The sequence below is a fragment of the Lycium ferocissimum genome, chromosome 8, assembly GCF_029784015.1.
Source record: "Lycium ferocissimum isolate CSIRO_LF1 chromosome 8, AGI_CSIRO_Lferr_CH_V1, whole genome shotgun sequence".
Lineage (NCBI taxonomy): Eukaryota > Viridiplantae > Streptophyta > Magnoliopsida > Solanales > Solanaceae > Lycium > Lycium ferocissimum.
Window position 1 is genome coordinate 24,187,306 of NC_081349.1, and position 8,137 is coordinate 24,195,442.

General features: G+C 34.6%; 2 pseudogenes; both read left to right on the forward strand.

Moving 5' to 3' along the window:
- The first annotated feature begins 2,506 nt into the window (after positions 1-2,506).
- On the forward strand, positions 2,507-3,316 carry LOC132066156 (LEAF RUST 10 DISEASE-RESISTANCE LOCUS RECEPTOR-LIKE PROTEIN KINASE-like 1.1; annotated as a pseudogene).
- Positions 3,242-5,521, forward strand: LOC132066737 (rust resistance kinase Lr10-like; annotated as a pseudogene).
- The last annotated feature ends 2,616 nt before the right edge of the window (positions 5,522-8,137 follow it).

Below are 8,137 nucleotides of genomic sequence, written 5' to 3' on the forward strand. Positions count from 1 at the left end.
TAAAGGGGAAAAAAAAAATTTTTCCAAACCATAGATAAACAACAATAGCAAAAACATCTAAATTTAATTACAAAACATCTATATTTCACTATAAACACACAACCTCAAAAACTACTCACAACTTAAACAAAATACACCAAATAGGTTTTTTTTAACCATAAACCTCGGATGTTTGAATTCCAAACAAGTCCCCTTGTACAACAAAATAACAAAAAACTTTTAAATTTAACTACAAAACATCTATATTTCACTACAAACACCAACCATCACAAATCTCACTCCAACAAACAAAAACACCAAATGGGTTTTTTTTTAACCATGAAACCTCAGATGTTTGCAACCCCAAAAATGCAAATTTTTTTAACAGAAAAAACAAGAAAAAAAACATTTAAATTTAACTACAAAAATCTATATTTCACTACAAACACAAACCATCACAAACCCATCACAACTTAAACAAAAACACAAAACCACAACCCCCAATGTTTCGAACCCAAAAACAATGCCGAACAAACAGTAACCCGGGTTTTGGAAAACATCAAAAAAATTGCAAGCCTTTTTTTCGAAACAAATAAAAGGAAGAACAAGACAACCCCAAAAACCATAATTTCAAAACCCAAAACCACTATTTACAAACCCCAAACCCCAAAAATTTTGCAACAAATACAGAAACTACAAAAAAAAAACAACATTAAAAAAAAACCCTCTCTTCTTCATCTTCTTAACCCAAAATCATCATTTTCACACCCCCGATTTAAAAACCCCTAATTTTTAAACCCAAAGGGAAAAAAAAAAAAATTTATCCGAAAATGAATAAGAAGTAAGGAAGGAGAGAAAAAAGAAAGACCCGGGAAGAAGGGGAGAGGAACGGAACAAGGTGGTCCCCGGTTTTGGGAAAACAAGAGACAGGAGGGCCCCTTTTTTTTTTTTCTTGAAATAAGATAACAAGTATTGGGGTCGTAAGGGGTTGAAGATTTTTTTTATAATGGGGGAAAAGGTTTTTTTTTAATGATGGGCTTTTTTGTATTTTGTAAAAGATTATAAGTTTTAAAAAATTTTAATTCTCCCAATTTTAGTTAATCACATTTTTAAGACAAATTTGACCTTCCGGTCAAACTTGTCACCATTTCTAATTATAGATTTTTTTTTTCCCATAAGTTAAATCTTCCAAGACTCTAGGGTGTTTTCAAAAGCCAATATTATTACTTTCTTTTAAACTTAAGCTATTTAAACAAGGCTTCAGTTCAGTTTTCTTTTTCTTCAAAAATGTCAAAAAAATAGAATTTCAACGGTTAATGATCAAGCTTAGTTCGAAGTCCATAACTTGTTCAAAATAACTTAAAGATAGTCGTATCTTTCGGGTTGTGATAAGTGAATCCATTAACAGAATGAGAAGTTGAGTTATATTTATAACTTAAAGTCTTAATAAGCCAGACACATTTTGAAGATATTTATTCCTTCATAATTAGCTAAGTTATGGACTTAATTCATTAATTGAATTGAAGATATAGTTAAGAAATGCTAAAAATAATTTTCAAAAGTAAAACGTCTCTAAAGCTCATTTTTCAAATAAAATACACTTTCTTTTTCTAATTAATTAGTCATGAATATGCTTCTTTCAAACCTTATACATATGAATCTTAATCACATTTGTTACAAACAAGTTATACAAATTTTTAGCCATAAAATGTTAGATCGAATTTAATAAACCGCATTGGGCGGATTCTTAATATCCTAAGTGTATACCTTATCGGGGATCGCAGAACCGCTACTGAATTCTCTGGATGTTTTAAAAGGTTTTAAAAATTAACCTTTAAATTGATTTCCTAATTTATTCAACAAATTAAGTAGCGACTCTATTTGTTCACGACAAAGAGCCAAAGTTATGTGAAGCTTTTATGCGCGAGCATAAAAGCGGACCGTAAGAATAATGATAGCAATTGTTTGATGAAGAGATATACATGTGGGTTACATTTTTTGTACAAAAACATTATAGGTGTAGTATTTATTTGGAGGGTAAAAAAGGCTAAAAAAGGCATTTAACTTTTAAAGGGCAATTAGGTATTTTAAATTTTCACTTTGGGCTTCCCCTTTTATAATAATATATAATATACATATATGATATGATGATTGATTCATATCTACTATTTATTGCAAGTTTGGTGAAGTTTTAGTGAAAAAGTATAATAGAGGAGTTGGGCAGAAAGGAGAGGAACTTGAAGACAGCTTAACTCAAAGAAAATAGTAGAGAAAATGATGCATACCCAGAGAAGAAAAGCCCTTAGCAATTCTCAGCTATATCAAGTCAGTCTCTTCACAAGGCTTGACAATGATGTCCTTAATTATTGATGCAAGACTTAGAGTCTTTCAGTTGACAAGAAGATTCCCTCACAGCCCTTAACATACGCTTCTACTTTTTCCACATCCACTATGCTTTTAAACACAAGAGCAATGAAAAACTAAGTTAATATCTAGTCTTCCTCTTCTTGAGATAGGAGGACTCAATATGGCTTTCACTTCTTTTTTATGCTTTCTTCTAATCTGTTACTTAGTTCAGGCAAAGGGCAGTAGTAGTTCAACTTGTCCAAAGTCCTTTTCATGTGCAAATCTTACCGACCTGAGCTTTCCTTTCTCTCTTTCAACACAACCTGACTGTGGAATGATGCCCCTGTCTGGTTGTGATGCTAAACCATATCCAAAAATCCAACTGCTTCCTGGACGAGATTTGTATTATGCTTTAGGCACGAAGTATAGTTATACACTTGCACTCTGGGACCCGAAGCTTCAAACGATGTTGAGGCAACACAAGTGCCAGGTTTTTAATAAAAATATGTCCGTTCCAGACTCTCCTTCTATTTCTTTCAAACTCCTGAATATTTACAAGTTCTTCAAATGCAACAGCACTAGTAGTACCCCGAAGAAAATCAACCATTTTTCTGGTTATAAAACGTACAATGGTTGTAAAGGCTTTAGCATATACTACAAGCTTTCTGAAGGTGATAGTGAAGACATTCGAGCAGGCAATCTTCCTGCCAACTGTTCACTTATCAGATTGCCAGTTGGCTCGGGATCAGATGATGGTGGTTTGTTCAATATGTTAAGTGCTTCTTTTCTAGTAGAATGGAAACTGTCTGATGACTGCTACCAATGTCACTATGGTGGAGGTCAATGCCAGACTGATAAAACCAACAAATTTCGTTGCTCATATCCAAATAACCCACATGCTCAAGGTCTAGCGCATATTTCTTAGTGTCCTTTCTTGTTTTCATATCATATATCGATAATATGTCATAATAATTTTTCCTTTATCTTTTAGATGAAAAAACGACTAGAAGCAAGTTAGGACCGACTCTAGGAGCAGGTAGTTAAATACCCATTAACCGCAGGCTTCTTTATCCCCTGTTTTAGATAGTAGAAGTAATAACAGCGAAAATATTTTTAGTTATGTGATCGTATAAGATAGACTGCCATAAGCTGGACTAAATTCACAACCCATGCAGGTTTTACTTTGTTTGCTTCTTTGTGTGTCATTATCTTATCATCATAGTTCAGGCCACACAATCTGATTGTGTACTGATGTCCATGCATGATTTTACCTGCATGGGACCCGAAGCTTCAACCACTTTGTGGTATCGAATACACTTCCAGGCTTCAAACTATCTCTGTTCAAATTAAACTCTCATTTTCTTTCCATCATTAATAGAATTTTCCCTTACCCAGGGAGTAGCTTTATGATCTGAAACTCACAAGTGTTAATGTTGCAGATGTTAGCTATGGAACATTAAAAGGACGTCCCCATATGGCACCCGGGTTAGTGGTGGCCACAGGTAACTCGTCTTCTTTTTTCTTCTCTGCAACCGCCTCAGATCATCGGAGACTGATCTGGACTTAAGCTCTATATGTTCAACCTTTAAGGTTCTTAGCATTTAACTCGTTGCATTTTTTAAAGTTATGTGCTCGGATCTATTATTTATTGCAGTTTTCCTGAATTTTTATCACAAGTTTATGCCTTGCGTCGAAAGTAATGGTTTTAGATGAACCCGGTGCGACAACGCTTTATCCACCTCTGCTGCCCAAAAACTTTCACAGATACCATTATTTCCTTTTTGCTCTTTCTTCTTTTTCTTGTACATATATATTTGCATAGTCCAAATGCAGACTATTTCCCAGATACTGCATATGACTTTCAGAATGAATTCAATTTATATTCCCTGATGGTGCATGGCTCCATTTGTTTTCCCACAGGTGCAAGTTTGTTTATTGTTGGACTGTTGATTTTACTCCTCTGCTTAAGGAAAAAATTTTTATGGTACAAATACCTCAAGTTTTGGGAATCTAATGCTGAGGATCACCAAAAAGTTGAAGCATTTTTAAAGAACTATGGGTCATATGCTCCAAAGAGATACAACTATTCAGAAGTCAACAAAATCACAGGTTGCTTCAAAAACAAACTAGGTCAAGGAGGATATGGTTATGTGTACAAAGGAAGTCTGTGTAATGGAAGTCATGTGGCTGTGAAGGTCCTGAATAAGCAAAAATGCAGTTGTGAAGATTTCATTAATGAGGTGGCATGTATTAGCAGGACATCACATGTTAACATCGTGAACCTTGTGGGATTTTGCTTTGAGGGACGCAAAAGAGCTCTCGTGTATGAATTCATGCCAAATGGATCTCTTGAAAAGTTTATCTATGAGGAAAGATCAGACAGAGTTCGCCAATTGGATTGGCCAATATTGTACCAAATTGCACTAGGCATTGCTCGAGGATTGGAGTACTTGCATCGTGGTTGTACCACTCGGATTTTGCATTTTGATATAAAGCCTCATAATATACTGCTTGATGAAGATTTTTGTCCTAAGATCTCTGACTTTGGTCTTGCCAAAGGTTTGTGCGTGAGAAAAAGGAGAGCATTGTGTGTCGATGTAGGTGCACGAGGGACTATCGGTTATATTGCTCCTGAAATTGTTTGTAGAACCTTGGGAGGTGTCTCCCACAAGTCTGACGTCTATAGCTACGGAATGATGGTGCTAGAGATGGTTGGAGGAAGAAAAAATGTTGATGTGGGAGTTGAACGCACAGTGAAATCCCTACTTTCCACGTTAGCTCTATCGACGAATTGAGCTAGATGAAGAGCTTCAATTAATTGGGATAATGAATGAAGAAGGAGAAAGAATGTGCAAGAAAAGATGGTGATGGCAAGCTTATGGTGCATACAAGGCGATCCCTCAAATCGACCATCCATGAGCGAGGTTGTGGGAAATGTTAGAAGGAAACCAAAACTCTATGCAAATTCCTCCCAAGCCTTACCTATATTCTCCCTCAAGATCAGAGGTAGATTCATCAGTAGTAGAACTGGCCTAGTCTTTATTTGTTGATCTGTCAGCTGTTATTTGTGTAGTCTTATTTTGTTGTGAACTTTTAGCAAAAGCTGTATTGTTGCCTTTGTTTTCCTTCTGAGAGCTGAATTTATTACTCCCTTTGTCCCATTTTATAAGACACGCTTTCCTTTTTAGTATGTACTAAAAAGAATGATACCTTCTTATATTTAGTCCTCGCTCCGTTTCAATTTATGTGATGTTATTTAGCTGGACACGGAGTTAAAGAAAGAAATAAGGACGGAGGGAGTACTTCCTCTATGCGTTTCTCCTTGAAGATGGTGGTAGGTCTAGTATCTGGTGTGCTTAGATGATTGAGTATGGGAAGCTGCAATTTCTGAGAAATTTCCAAATCCGTTAACAGCCTTGACGTCATAAGGTTGACTGGAAATAATAATCACGGAAAACAATTCCATTGAACAATTAATTTAACATCTAGCATTCCTTTTCTTGAGGTAGAATTTTTTTCTTTTTTTTTTGTTTGAGCATGGGATGATTCCATATGGCTTAGTCTTCTTTTTTGTTTGCTTCCTCAATTATCAGTCTTCTTCTTTTGTTTGCTTACTTATTTATAATTTATTCAAATGCAATACTAATGTCTCTTCAAATCACCTTTTGGTATTATTCTCTCTCTTTTGTTTGCAACTCTCTCTCCACAGAAATTGGCTTTTGTAGTTGTCACAGGAAATACTAATAAGAGTTACCATAATAGTAACAATTTTATCATTCACATTGGCATAATGTATATATAGCACCTGATAGCCTTCAGTCAAAAGATTGTTTCTGCATTCAATTTTTACTGCAGTATCAAAGACATGAAGGATAATGGATCTAAATATATCTCTCTGTCAATAAAGGGAAAAAGTGCAAATATACTCCTCAACTTTGTGTTTTCGAGCAGGTATATTCATGGTTAAAAAAGTGGTGCATATATACCCCTACCGTTATACAAATGATACAAATATGCCCTTTCCACTAACATAATTTTTTTCAAAAATCATTTAGCTTTTTTTTTTTAAAATTAAAAAAAGTACCACGTGGCTTTCAAAAAATAAGTCTACCTATATTTTTAGTAGAGTTATTTTTTTAAAGCCACATGGTAATTTTTTTTTTTCTGTGGGTCGGGTCTGGTTCATTTTAAAAAATGGGTACACTATTTTTTTTATAAGCCAAGGAGATATTTTTTTTAAATGAACAAGACAACCCACTAGAAAAAAAATTATCTCGTGGCTTGAAAAAAAATTATCTCGTGTCTTTAAAAAAAATAAGTCTACAACAAAAATAGATAGACTTATGCTTTTAAAGCCTCGTGACATTTTCTTAATTACAAGGTAAGCTAAATGATTTTTCAAGAAAATTCTACACAAAAAGCGAAAAGGATATATTTGCATCATTTGTGTAACGGCAGGGGTATATATGCACCACTTGTATTACGAGGGGTATATATGCCCTAAATCGCAAATTTGAGAGATATATTTACACATTTGCCTTTAAATTAAAAAATAACCACATTAAAAAGTGTAGAAGATAACTTTGGCTTAACGCACAAAAAGAAAAATGTAGAATCCCTTTTTGGGACTAAGGGAATATCTTAAAACAGGAAAAATGTCAGCTGGTAAGCTATTCTCGTATAGTATATCAAGTCAATTTCTTCACAAGGCTTGACAATGATGCCTTTGTTATTGGTGCAAGACTTCCAAGTCTTTCTTTTGACAAGAAGGTGCTTTGAAGATTCCCTCACAGCCCTTAATATACGTTTCTACAACTTTTCCACGTCCACTATGCTTTCACCTCTTTTAAGCTTTTTCTGATCTTTTACTTAGTTCAGGCAGAAGGCATTAGTAATTCAGCATTCAAAGTCCTTTTCATGTAGCGATCTTACCGACACGAGCTTTCCTTTCTCTCTTTCCGCAATGACAGCCCATGGAATGATGCTGTCACCGGTGACGATGCTAAACCGATTCCAGAATCCAGGCGCTTCCGGAGCGATTGGTACTATGCTTTAGGCAATCCGTATAATTATACAGTTGAGCTCAGGGACCCGAAGCTTCAAGCTATATTGAGGGAAAACAAGTGCAAGGCTTTTAACAAAAATAACTCCCTTCCAGACTCTCCTTTTATTTCTTTCACTATCATATGATAGAATTTTCTGGACTTCTTCAAATGCAACAGCACTAGTAGTAGCGCCCAAAACATTACCCAAAAGAAGAATGACCATTTTGCTGGATATAAAATGTATAATGGTTGTAAAGGCTTTAGCATATACTACAATCTTTCCAGTTATGATGATGAAGACGTTCATGCAGGCAATCTTCCTGCCAACTGTTCACTTATTAGATTACCAATCCGCTCGATATCAGATGATGGTGGTTTGTTCAATATGTTAAGTGCCGGTTTTCTGGTAGAATGGAAACTCTCTTTTAGTTTACATAAATTGACAAATCAGAGTTGCAAATTGGTGAAACCTAAAAAAAAAAAAAAAAAAAAAAAAAAAAACAACAACTTTGGGAAAACTTGGGGGCACCTTATTTTCCCTTAATAAGTCTATTCAACGTGAATCCAGATTGATTGGTCAAATATACATTGAATACTGAATTGTTAAATGAAAAAAATTAAATACAAGCACACACAACAATTATATTAACAATTTAACAAAGTCCAATGATGCTATAAAGTTACTCCATGTAAATATATATATATCTCCAAGGAATTATCCTCATGACCCGAGGAATTTCTAGATACATCAATATTTGAAATTAAAA